Here is a 12158-nt window from a genome sequence, read left to right as displayed (position 1 = left end):
CAGCTCTCCTCCCGCCACGTCTCCTCCTCCTCCCTTCCTCCTCCTCCTCCTCCTCCTCCCTTCCTCCTCCTCCTCCCTTCCTCCTCCTCCTCCTTCCTCCTTCACCTTTGATGCCCGAAAATCCACTCTGAAGTCTGGGAAGGTTGACTTTTCCCTCCTATAATCCTTCCCGCCAGTCAGGCCACGAAGCTGCAACATCCACGCGTCTTCTCGTCTTTAATTATTTGTAGCGTCAACGGTACTGATAGCGTTTTCGGTTGAGTTATGAATTTGCGAAGAAAAATGATAGATGAAGCGTACCTAGCTGTGTTACCTCGAGGAAGAAGAACTCGGTTTTAAAAATGTTTGTATGTATCTGTCTCTGCCCACCACGACCCTAATTTAGTGTGTTATTTAGTGTGTATGGATCGAGGCGAGTGTTTTCATGTTAAGAGCCCGATCGACTCATTCAGTACTGGGCTGAATAAACTTCTTTGCTATAAGTTCATGTAATCATACCAAACACATTATCGTGGCCATTACTTTGGGTTTATGGATTGTTAATGTTTTTTAATGGCTCACATAACGCATTACAATAGCTCATGTAAACTAGCAATGACCAGCTGATACTGACTGCCTGCGTGACACCTTGATTTTGCCTTGCTCCGTGTTCCCCTTTACGTCTTAGGGGTCGAAGGGAGGGAGGATGCAGGTCGAACCGCCGTGATAATGGCTTCATACATATTAATGGAGAGCCATGCATATTGATGTACATTTAATCTTAGAAGCTGATAGAGTGAGGCAGTTTTAGCAGGGCGGCGTCTCCCGAGTCCGACAAACAAGCCTGTGTTGGGCAAGGCACACGATGCTTGCCCGAGTGGCCTTGTGGGGTGACTGGAGGAGGTGGTGTGCATGCTCTCTAGTATAGGGCGTCACCTCTTGATGAATGGATAACTAAGTGCTAAAAGGCAGGAAGCACACAGCCTCTCTATAGTACTGGAGAGGTTAAAAATTGGGTTGTCAGTGTAAGACTTGAAATAAGATTGGAACTGATATTGTGATGGAGAATAAAGCTCTATAGGTACAGTAAAGGAAACAACCAGAAAAATATTAACTTAAATCATGTAACAATGAATAGTTATAATAGATATATAATTACTAGTTGTAGTAAAGTACAGGCATTCATCCTCCAAATGTTTTAATTTAGTAACAAAACAACATTACAGTTCGCGGCGCAGTTAACAGAAGCTTCCTGAAGTCTGCGTACTGCACAGTGTTGAATTTTATTTCAACAAGTTCTCGGGAAATCTCCTGCCAGATTTACAACCAGTAGACTGGTCAGAAGTCGGAAGAAGCAGTATTTCCACCAGAACACCACCAACGTTACAATGCCTAAGACAATGGTTTTGCGTGCGCAGCGATACCTGGGTAGTGACGAGGGAAATTCTACGGACACGGCCAGCCCTGTTTACATTACTTTACGGCCCCCGTAATCGACAAAGCGAACACCCTTGGGCCTCGGCGCATACCATAACCTTTCTCTAAGTCTGTGTTAAAGTGAATAATCGCCACGTTCTTCTCACCGGGAACCGAAGAAAACAGAAATGTCATGGTAAACTTAAGTATGTGACCTGTAGATCTGTAAACTGAACATCTTACGAAATAGGCTTTTAACAGGGGCAGATCCTAGGGGTAGAGGGTTCACAAGGACCACTGACTCCCAAAAGTCACCAGAGGAGACTATTCTGGTTTGTTACTTACTTAATGGTGATAAATGTTAAGTGGCAGTCAGTTGGAAATCTTATTGTATTGATTGATTACTCATAGGTTAGGAAAGTCAGGCAGTTAGGTTTTGTTTATCTTCCTTTGGCAGCAGAATCAGTGTAGTAGTGACAAGTAGGCTAGTTTGAATTGTATTGGTCTTGGGAAGCCCAGATAAACTTTAGTTTCCACAGCTACTTTTCTGATATACTTTTGTGCTTTTCACAAACAATATCATCATTTTGTTTAACGTCCGTTTTCACTCTTCCTGAGCGGTTGGATGCTTTATAGCTCTGTTCTATTCTACTCTGCCTTCTGCCCGATGCCCATCCAATCCCATCAATGCCAAGTCCTCCTGTATACACCTTCTCAACGTCTTCCTTGGTCTACCAACTGGTCTCCTTCCTTCCCAAAATCTCCAAAGCTCCCAGCACTGTATCCTCCCCTGCTCTCTTCACATGTCCAAACCACTGGAGTCTTTCCCTTCTAAGCACTGTTTCCAGGTCCTCTTCTCCACATCTGTCAGCTACATCTGCACTGGACACCCTATCTTGCCACTTGATCCCCGCCATATACCTCGGTATTCTGCGATCACTTGCTCTCGGTATGTCCATCAATTTTGTAGTTAGAGCCCATGTTTCTGCTCCATACAACATTACTGATCTAATAGTAGGCCTACATGCTTGGTACACCCTTCTCTGCTCTTTAGAGGGATGCTACGATTCACAAGCAGACTAGTCACCTCCCTCCACTTTAACCACGCTGCCACCACTCTCGCTCTCACTGTCCTCTCCACTCTCGCCTCACAAATGTTCTACCTCATCCAGCTTTCCTCCATTCACCTCTAGTTCATCCCTCTCAGTTTCTTGTCCTTGCTGTCTCCTTACACAAGCTGGGCATGTAAAATTCTGCACTCCTCTTACATTTCTGAGGCCTGAGCATCTAAGGTGGCACCACTGCCTGCAACGTGTGCACAAGACTGAATTTACACCAACTCCCTTTCCACAGCATCCACATGGATATTTTCCTGATTTAATCTTTTGCTTTTTTTTCCAGTCACCTGTACTTTGTTTTTTCCATATTAATTTTCAAACCTCTCTCCTCCATTCCTTCCTTCCATTTATCAAACTTTTCTTTCACTTCTTCTGCTGTCTCTGCATTTACTACCAAGTCATCTGCATACAGCAGCTCCCATGGTGCCTCTCCTCTTGCCTCCTTTGTTGCCTCCTCCATTAATGTTATAAACAAGAGCGGGCTAAGGGCAGATCCCTGGTGAACCTACACTCCAATTTTGAACTTGTCTGATGTTCCCACCACTGTTTTCATTCTTGATTTTGTACCTTCATGTAGTCCCATCACCGATTCAACTGATCTTTCCGGTACTCTTTGCCTTCTCAATGCCCATCTTATAATTTCCCTTGGTACTCAGTCAAATGCCTTCTCTAGATCAACAATAACATGATACAATCTCCTCCTCTTCTCCATAAACCTTTCCTGAAGCCCTCTCATAGTATATATTGCTTCAATTGTTGATCTCCCAGGGCAAAAGCCAAACTGACATTTATTGATTCTTATTATCTTTCTCAGCCTCTTCTCCAGGACTTTTTCATATACCTTCATGCCGTGCTCCAATAGCCTTATCCCCCTATAGTTACCACATTTCAAAGCATCTCCTTTCCCTTTAAAAATGGGCAAAGTGTAATCCCAACAAGATAACATACATAATCCCAACAAGATAAGACATAATCCCCATGAGTTACTTGTATGTGTGTAATATTTTTATAGTTTTTTCTTTTGTTAAAAGTTACAGGTGTACCCAACAGTAAATAATCATATATTGAATGTGTTGTTTCAGTACTGTATAAAGTACCTAGGAAGAAGACAAAATCCTCAACATCACTTTTTCCTCTGTTTTATTAATTTTTAGTACAGTTGACCACTTCATCAGTCAGTCATAAATATCATATTCATTTCTCATCCTCCATTGCAGATCTTCCCGAGGGACACCCACTCCTTGGTCTTGGTTTGGAGTCTTCATCAAACACGGACTGACCTTTGACCCTCCACATGCCCACGTCAGCAGATCAACAATGGCAACAGGTAGCACAAAAAATAATAATGGTGAATTTTGAAAGTGTTTTTGAATCACTGCTCACTCCAAAGGTGTCAATAAAATTTGCCTGTCTTTTTAACAATTAACTATAAAATTTACCTGTCTTTTTAACAATTAACTTAAGTCAAGAAGTATTAATTTTCTCTGAACCCAGGCTGGTGTGCTGGCTGATGGAGACATGACGCTCCCCCGCCCTCCAACAGCCAATTGGCAGCATTGTTACTTACTCGGCAGCAGTCCTACCCAAAGTAATTACTGGAAGGGATGCACCTGTACGTAGTGCCATGGCCCGCCTGATGGGCGAGCTTCCTATAACTCGCTCTGTGAGGGGGGTACCTCTTTGGCCAACTGATTAAGGAGTGGCTCTCTCATCTCACTGGTCACAGGTTTGATCCCCGGCAAACCCTTTCCTGATCTGGATTAATTTTTTGTGTGTTTTGTGACACATCGTGGTTGTGTGGAGGCATGGTGAAGGGAAATTTGGGTGATGTATGTAGGGGACTCCCTCACATGAATCATGTGCAGGGGCCCCTGTAGCACTTCCGGTATTTACTCAGGGTATGACTCAAGTAATAACTGTCACCACTGTTGCTTTATTTTCATCTTCAGCTATTACTAGTCCAATGGAGAACAAAGGTCTTCTTCAAAATTCTACAACACACAGTATAATGTTAGTGAACTCTATCCTGCTCCAGTAAATACTAAGATCTTAATTCTCCCTCTTTACCTGCTCCTCAATTTACATTATTCCTGGGTCGCCATTCTGATTGTCCATTTGTTGCCAGTTCTCTGCTTAATTATATTTCTTATTCTTATTGTCATTAGAATATCTATACTCTTTGTCTGCTCCCTAATGCATGATGCTTACTTCTTGTTCCTCCACTTTATACTCAGTATTTTTCTCTTTATTCCTCTTTGTGTACTTTTCAGACTCAAAAAGATTTACATGGTTAAGAAGCACAAAGAGAAAGGGAGGAGAAAATGCTGCGTATAACATGGAGAGAGAAAGCAAACATCATGGATCAGAGAAGAGATTAACTTTCAAGTTAAAGATACTTCAGTGACAACAACAAGAACTAGACTTGGGTAGCTCATATCATGCACAGAACTGAAAATAAATGGACAACCGAAGTAACAGTTGCAGCTCGGACAGAGATCAGATGGAGAGATGCAATTAGAGGATTTGCTGGAGAAGGACTGAGTTCAATAATATCATTCTGAGGTTGAGAGTATATATACTGGAAAGGCATTGTTTGTGTATTGCACCGTACAATAATTATGTCTAAAGATTAGTGTTTTCAGAGTTTAGTAACACCTTCCCATCTTTTCAACAGACTGCTACTAAAGTTTGACCAAGCAGGAGCTGGAGTGTCCCACCATCCCATCACTGTGCGCAGGGCGTCATCATTCGGACACGCAGATGACTTGTGGAGAATGTCAGCACCTGACGGGAGCAACAGCCATAATGAAGTGTAATGACATGCCTGATATGGGGGCCTCAAGACCCTGTTAGCTAGGGAGTACCTCTTCTGCTGATTGTTTAGAGTGGGGGCTTCTGGTCTGGTTGGTTGTGGTTTATACCTGCAACCAGCCAGATGGGAAACCACTCCTCAGCCAGTCAGCCAGAGGTACCCCCCCCATGTAGTGGTTGAGGGGGTCTTTATGCATCATATGGGCCACTACAGAAGAATATATCCGCTCCTTTGGTACATCAACCCAAGACAGGATTATTATTGTGATGTACATATATACTTGATGTCTGCAAGGTTGTTCAATAAAGATCTGATGCAGACACTCATCTTGTTTGATTTAATGAAAGATGTTTCCAGTTTATCTCTGGAGCCTCTTCAAGGTATTTTGAGTGCAGTTTTTCCTTCCAATCCTGAACAATTCAACACAGTTCCGTAGCGTAATATCTTCAAAAACTTTTGGAATGGCATTATTTTCCTTTAAACTAGAATAACGCAATCCCAGAAGTCCTTAAGACATTACCACTGGGACATTGTATTAAAACTGTGCAGGTAAAGTAGGAAACTTTTAGAATTGGAGAAAAGTATGCATTAATAGGTGTGGAACTGGTATAATAACCAACTATAGCAGTATGGTCACCAGTTGAATTCGGTTTAGATTAAGTAATCTAACAATTTGAAAATTATTCAAAAATATGAGATTTCAAGTTAATGGGGGCCATACACAGGGGAGAAGTATGTTGCCTCACTCCATGAATGCAGCAGGAGCCATCAGCTTGCTCTAGCCACAAGCTTTAGGACAAGAAGTGGGTGACAAGAGTCACCTTCTGGGTATTGTGCTAGATGTTCATGAACTATGAAGGCAATATCACTGGAATGACTGTCAAATCAGTGATTACTTTGCAAGACTGGATTGGGCCCTATTACTTGCATGGTCCACAAATGCCAACTCCAGCTACACAAGCATGTGACAAGCTACCCAGGAGTTTATCCTACTCACCAGACTGTTTCTGTAAGGGACAATCTCTAGTGGAGGAGGCCAAGGGGATGACCACAAAATTGATGACTTGAGCAAGTCGATATAGATCCTACCGTGAGGCGCTTAGGATGGGAAAGGGGGTTGCATGCTTGCCCAGAGGAACCCACAGGTTTGGCATCATAGGGTGGGTGAAGCAACATGCCCTCCAGTGTATGCCCCTTTTGATTGATTACTAGTCCATAAAACAAGTAAAATTCTCTACATATCAAATTGATTTAAATCATAGATATAATTTCCTATTGCCCTTGTTCTCTGTGACATGAATCTTGAATTAGTTGCAACAAACAATCTAAATACTCAACTTCAACTGAGCCTTCCCTGCTCCTCGGTGCTCTTCAGCCTGGGTGGACGGATATCACTGGGTGGGATACAGCTCCCTAAAGATGATGAACTTGACTCTACCCTGTAACAACACAAACAGGTAAGAACACACTCATACCTAGCAGAACACACCGTAAGAAGAGACACACCTTAATTGTCTCCTCGTATAAGGGGACATTTTGGCACTTGTGTGAAAGAGACACCCCAACAGCTGAGGTGTAACAGGAGGATGCAAATGAAGAATGGTAAGGGTGAGGGAGTAAGAGTAAGCTATAATATATGTATATATGGATACTCTACTTATTGTTTAACTGCACTGTATTAATAAAAGACTTTCATATATTTTTGCGTTTCCTCATAGTCCAAGAAAGGAGGGAACAAATTTAAATATAAAAGCCACCTCTATGCTACCTAGTCAAGGACATCTCACTCTGAAGGTCTCGGTCATAAGCCATGAATGACGGTAGTGGTGGCAGTGGTATTTGTGCCATCCAGAATCAAGTATTTGTCTAGAAATTATGGAAGTAAAGGTAAAGTTTGAATCATACGCTATAGCTACGCATGGCCTCGGTGCTCATCTCCGTCTCTTTGACCCTTGAAACTGTGGTTGGTAAGAAATCATTACTCCGGGACATAAGGCAGGTATGACATCCGGACTTCGAACCAGGCCGCGCGGATTCGTAGCTAGGCATGCTAACCACTACACCACGGAGGAGTCACGAATTCGATATGCCTTTTACCCTCGTCATTGTTCCTGCTTAATATTCACTGGAGGGAACTGTGAAAACAATAATAGTGATGAAAGTGTGAGAAGGAGCAACAGCTTAATAAAACTTTACTTTCACACTTACTATTGACTTATTGGTTTCATGCATTTTCTTCCTTTCTTTTCCTGTTTTCTATTATCATATTCCGGATATTATCCTTTCCTCCACTGCATAGTGATATGAATATTGTACACATGTTTCTTGTATTATATTGCAAATCCCATTCTATATTGCCTGGGGGATGTGATAAGAACAGAAGAACGTAAGAACATAAGGAGTCGGCAAGAGGCCGGTTGGCCTATACAAGGCAGCTCCTGTACACTCAACCACTCAACCCCACCTGATGGCATGCTCCTCCTCCCTTCTCCTTTGTTGTATACTTTTGCAACAATAAACCATCAATTAATCAATTCAATAATCTCAAGACAACTGTTCGTGGAGTGCGTCAAAGACAGCCTCCCAATTAATGTTACATCGTCATGGTTCGAGACGCAAGCCTTCACATCAAGACAACTTCGGCCTCATTCCCCCTACACTTGTACCTTTAATCCCTACACACTACATTGAAGAGACGAAAATACATGACAAGGCCTGTGATCACCTTGCGTTTTCTTATGTTTTCTTTTTCATGTGGAGTTAGAAAAAAGATAACTGACAGTACCTAAATATATAACAAATACAATAATATTTCTATGTATATGATTGTTTTTTGCACTATTCGACACTATACAGCAACGCTACACGATGATTCAACAGGAAAGAAACCCATGCGTGACTCACAACATAGCAGCGACACGGTAAAGGCAGCCAACCCGCTCGTCATTCAGCCAGCCTAGTCATACCCAGTCATCAACCCATCCAGTCATCCAGCAATTAAGTCATCCAGCTGGACATTCTACCAGCCATGAGTCCTTCCTGTCATCCAGCAATTAAGTCATCCAGCTGGACATTCTGCCAGCCATGAGTCCTTCCAGAGTCCTGTGAATAAAGAAAATAAATTAGAAAACACAGTACAGAAAAGACTGACATTGAGTTAAATAGAGAACTTCAACATACCTTCACTTTCAATATGAGGGAACTAGATATGTATAAACAAAATATATGAATCAATCCCTGCCTCTTCGCCCGTATATATCGTCAACTCATAATGTGGTTTGAAACTTTTATCATATTTACATTATAGTAGGATACGTTTAAAAGGAGAGCAGGTTAGGTTAAGTTAGGTTAGGTCTACGTGGCTTCGTTTTACTGTATTGCTGAGAAAAATAATAAAGATAAAAGTAAACGATAGAATAACTCAGTGTAAAGGACGAAGACTTCCCTTATAGTTCAAGATATCCGTTTTTGTTTTTGTTGTCATACGTAAAGTGTAGGATTGGGATTAACTGACTGAATGATTGCTTAGTTAATTGATCCCTAATTAGTAAAGTATCCCTTTAAACACCTTAACGAGGATAACACACCGAGGTCTATCCATAAATACGTAATGAATCCCACACCCTCTTATCACCTGGAGATTAGCAGCAGCAGCAAGCGATTTCGTGGGCCACTCCTCCCCAGACCTTCCAAGTACAGGTGCGTCGCGGTAAGTCAGTCATTATTTTAAGTTCACCGTCACCTTCAATAAACACAGCCACAGTTTACGTCATGGTCATTATATTTTTCTACGTCTGTCTGTTGTCTTTTCGCGTATCATCAGCATCAGCAGCTGTCTCTCTTAACAGTTTTCGTCATATAGATTACTGCTACACAATTTTTCCTCCTCCTCCTCCTCCTCCTCTTCCTTTTCCCCTTTCTCCTTCTCTTTCTCCTTTTCCTCACTCCTATTCCTTTTCCTCTTTCTCCTTTTCTTCCTCCTTTTCCTCCTTCTTCTTCCCTCTCCTCCTCTTCCTCATTCCTATTCCCTCCTCCTCCTCCTCCTCTTCGTTTTCCTTTTTTCCTCCTCTTCCTCCTCCTCTTCCTCTTTCTCTTCCTTTTCCTCATTCCTCTTCCTCCTCCTCCTCCTCTTCAATTTCCCTCTCGATCTCTCCTTCTCTTCCTCCAGCTTTTCCTCATTCCTCTTCCGTGTCGGCGTGTGTTGGCATCAATCTCACACACAACTAATGCCGTGAAGTGTTGAAAGTACCGACGATAACCTTATCAGTGGAAAATATGGATATTCATGACATTACGATAAGATAAAAAAAGTTAATGCCTTGTGCTTCATATCCTCCTCTTGGATGATCCGCGATTAAGCGAATCCGGCAGAACTCAATGGATTTATCAGACCTTTCAGAGGACGTACAAATGGAGCAATACAGCACGAAGGGTCAATGTGATGGAGATGAGCACCGAGACCACGCGCAACTATATCGCATCATCATTACCACAGTTGACGTGTCCTAGTGTTGAATTGTTTTAAGAAAGCCTTACGTTTAGCAAGTGCATTACTTTTTACATGAGCAGCGATTAGCGGGCTTTTTTTTCCAACTCTCTTTTTTGTTGTCCTTTGCTGTAAAGAAAAATAATAATAATAGATTTGTCTCTAGCGGCAACGAAGTAGGAAAGGTTAGACCGTTAGAGGAAGCCCCTGGCGTGATTCACCGCATGCATGCAGATGAATAAGCTGTAAGCGCATGTTCGAAGCGTAAACACTCATTTCCTTTGTCTCCCTGCTTCCAACTCTCACATCAATCATTTTTAAAGGCCAAAAAAAGAGGTTAAATGCCTTCTCATGAGTGTTAAGGTATAGAAGCCTTGCCAAACTACCACCAGGGTCGGAAAACTACCCCTGGAAAAGCCCACGACTCCAGCGAAAGCCTTGTCAAGCGTATGTGTCTGAGCGACGAATTGTCTCATCGCCGGTCGACGTCTTCACCCTTTATCCTTTCGCCCTTTGACTGAGTCCCGTGCAGAGCCGTCTACAATATTATTGGTCAATCCTCTGTCCTAACCCCATAGTACAATGTTATATCGCATCATGCACAACTGATAAGGCAGCTACCCAGTCTGACAAAGTTTTGCAAAATATCCTACTTTAATTTCTCCACTATAGTAACTAATTCCAGCGGTAACACTTAAGTAATAACAAGAGAAACTAGTTAAAATATTCACTTGTTCCGATGATGAGATCCTAAAATAATCACATAGTTCATATAGCTGAATAGACTAGGTATGGTTATGCGTAGTTTGAGGTAAGGAAATCCAACCTGATAAGGAAAACTGGTCCCAGACACGTCACCCACACGTTCTACCTTGGGAAAATTCCGCTATCAGAGTCTGTATCCTCACACGCTTTCTGCTCTCCGAACAAATATTTCCAGAGGCCGAAAAAGGAAAATACTTAGGTTCTCACGAGTGTTTTCACGTTCATGGTGCGGAAGGCTTGTACAACTATCACTAGGCTCATAAAGCTACTCATGAGAATACCTAACATATCTCTACGAAAGCCTTGTCATATATGTATAAATTGCGTACGTCTAAATGTTTGAGAATTTCAGCCCAGGAGAATAACATAAATTGAGCTCTGTATAGTTTTTGTAACATCCGTAAATGTGAGAAGCAAAAAGTATTTACAAAAAAGGAATACGTGCATCTTTACATATATGGTGATATATAAAAACGCTAGGACAGAAAGATACATATTTACAAAGAAAACATCATTCCTCGCAGTCCTATCCTATCAACGCTGCCTCACCATTACGTCTACTTTTCCTGTGCCAGACAATATTAGTCATGCTATCAGTCGCATTATCAAAAATTCTTGATTGTGCGTGGCCTGGCGGTGGGGCTCGTTCACCGTCTAGACCAGCGGGGCAGTGTTTGTGTAGTGTGTCCTTGGGAAGCTGCGGTAACATCAGCGAAGGCCTTCATCTGAATATTACGTAACCGCAATGAATGAATAACTTGCTGCTGCTGCTGCTGCTCTCTCTCTCTCTCTCTCTCTCTCTCTCTCTCTCTCTCTCTCTCTCTCTCTCTCTCTCTCTCTCTCTCTCTCTCTCTCTCAATGGCGACCCTTTCAAAATCCCTCTAAAAGATATTTACGCATATTAACTGTGTGAGTGTGTGTGTGTGAGAGAGAGAGAGAGAGAGAGAGAGAGAGAGAGAGAGAGAAACAAATTTTTCACATATCCATGACAGTCTACGTACAGATCCAATTAATCTTCCAAACACAAATCTATAAAAAAAAACCTCGAATTATTCGGCTGATATCACGTCCTAAAGAGATGGAGGATATCCTCTTGTCTTAGTCAGACCAAACAAGTTCCTCCTAACATTTCGCCTTGTCACCAGGAAGTGGATAAAGGGAACACCTGCCAAACTCCGGGCGTCTTTATCTTGCTTCCTACTTCACGAAATATACTCATCTATTGCCATTTATGTCTAATTACTGTATAGCCTTCAAACCTCTTGGGAAATACAAAATCCATCTCGACCGATAAATATGTATCCTATAGAGCAGTGGTTCCCAAAGTTTAATTCCTGGTACGTTGTGAGACAAATGATTTTATCCTTCGCCTCCTCGCTGTCGGTTCGGCGGACGAGTATATAATACGCGAATGCTCCATTGCTCCTCGTATGACGTACCGCGTATTGTATGTGTACGCATGAGTACTTTATTACAACGCTACTTTTGTTAGTGTGTGTTTAGGAGAACCTTCACGCGGTTCTACTGAAATAAGTGAACCACATTACTGAAAAATCTAAATTTGACCTAACTGTGATACACA

The 12158-nt window shown here is 42.1% G+C and overlaps 1 long non-coding RNA gene across 1 annotated transcript; it reads left to right on the top strand.

The window, feature by feature from the left end:
• The first annotated feature begins 256 nt into the window (after positions 1-256).
• On the top strand, positions 257-5647 carry LOC127000428 (uncharacterized). Its single transcript, XR_007754033.1, has 4 exons — positions 257-2344; positions 3731-3861; positions 4008-4239; positions 5188-5647. It is a non-coding gene; the product is annotated as an uncharacterized LOC127000428 (long non-coding RNA).
• The last annotated feature ends 6511 nt before the right edge of the window (positions 5648-12158 follow it).

This window comes from Eriocheir sinensis, chromosome 18 (genome assembly GCF_024679095.1).
Source record: "Eriocheir sinensis breed Jianghai 21 chromosome 18, ASM2467909v1, whole genome shotgun sequence".
In the NCBI taxonomy this organism is placed as follows: Eukaryota; Metazoa; Arthropoda; class Malacostraca; order Decapoda; family Varunidae; genus Eriocheir; species Eriocheir sinensis.
This window is presented reverse-complemented; position numbering and strand designations above follow the sequence as displayed.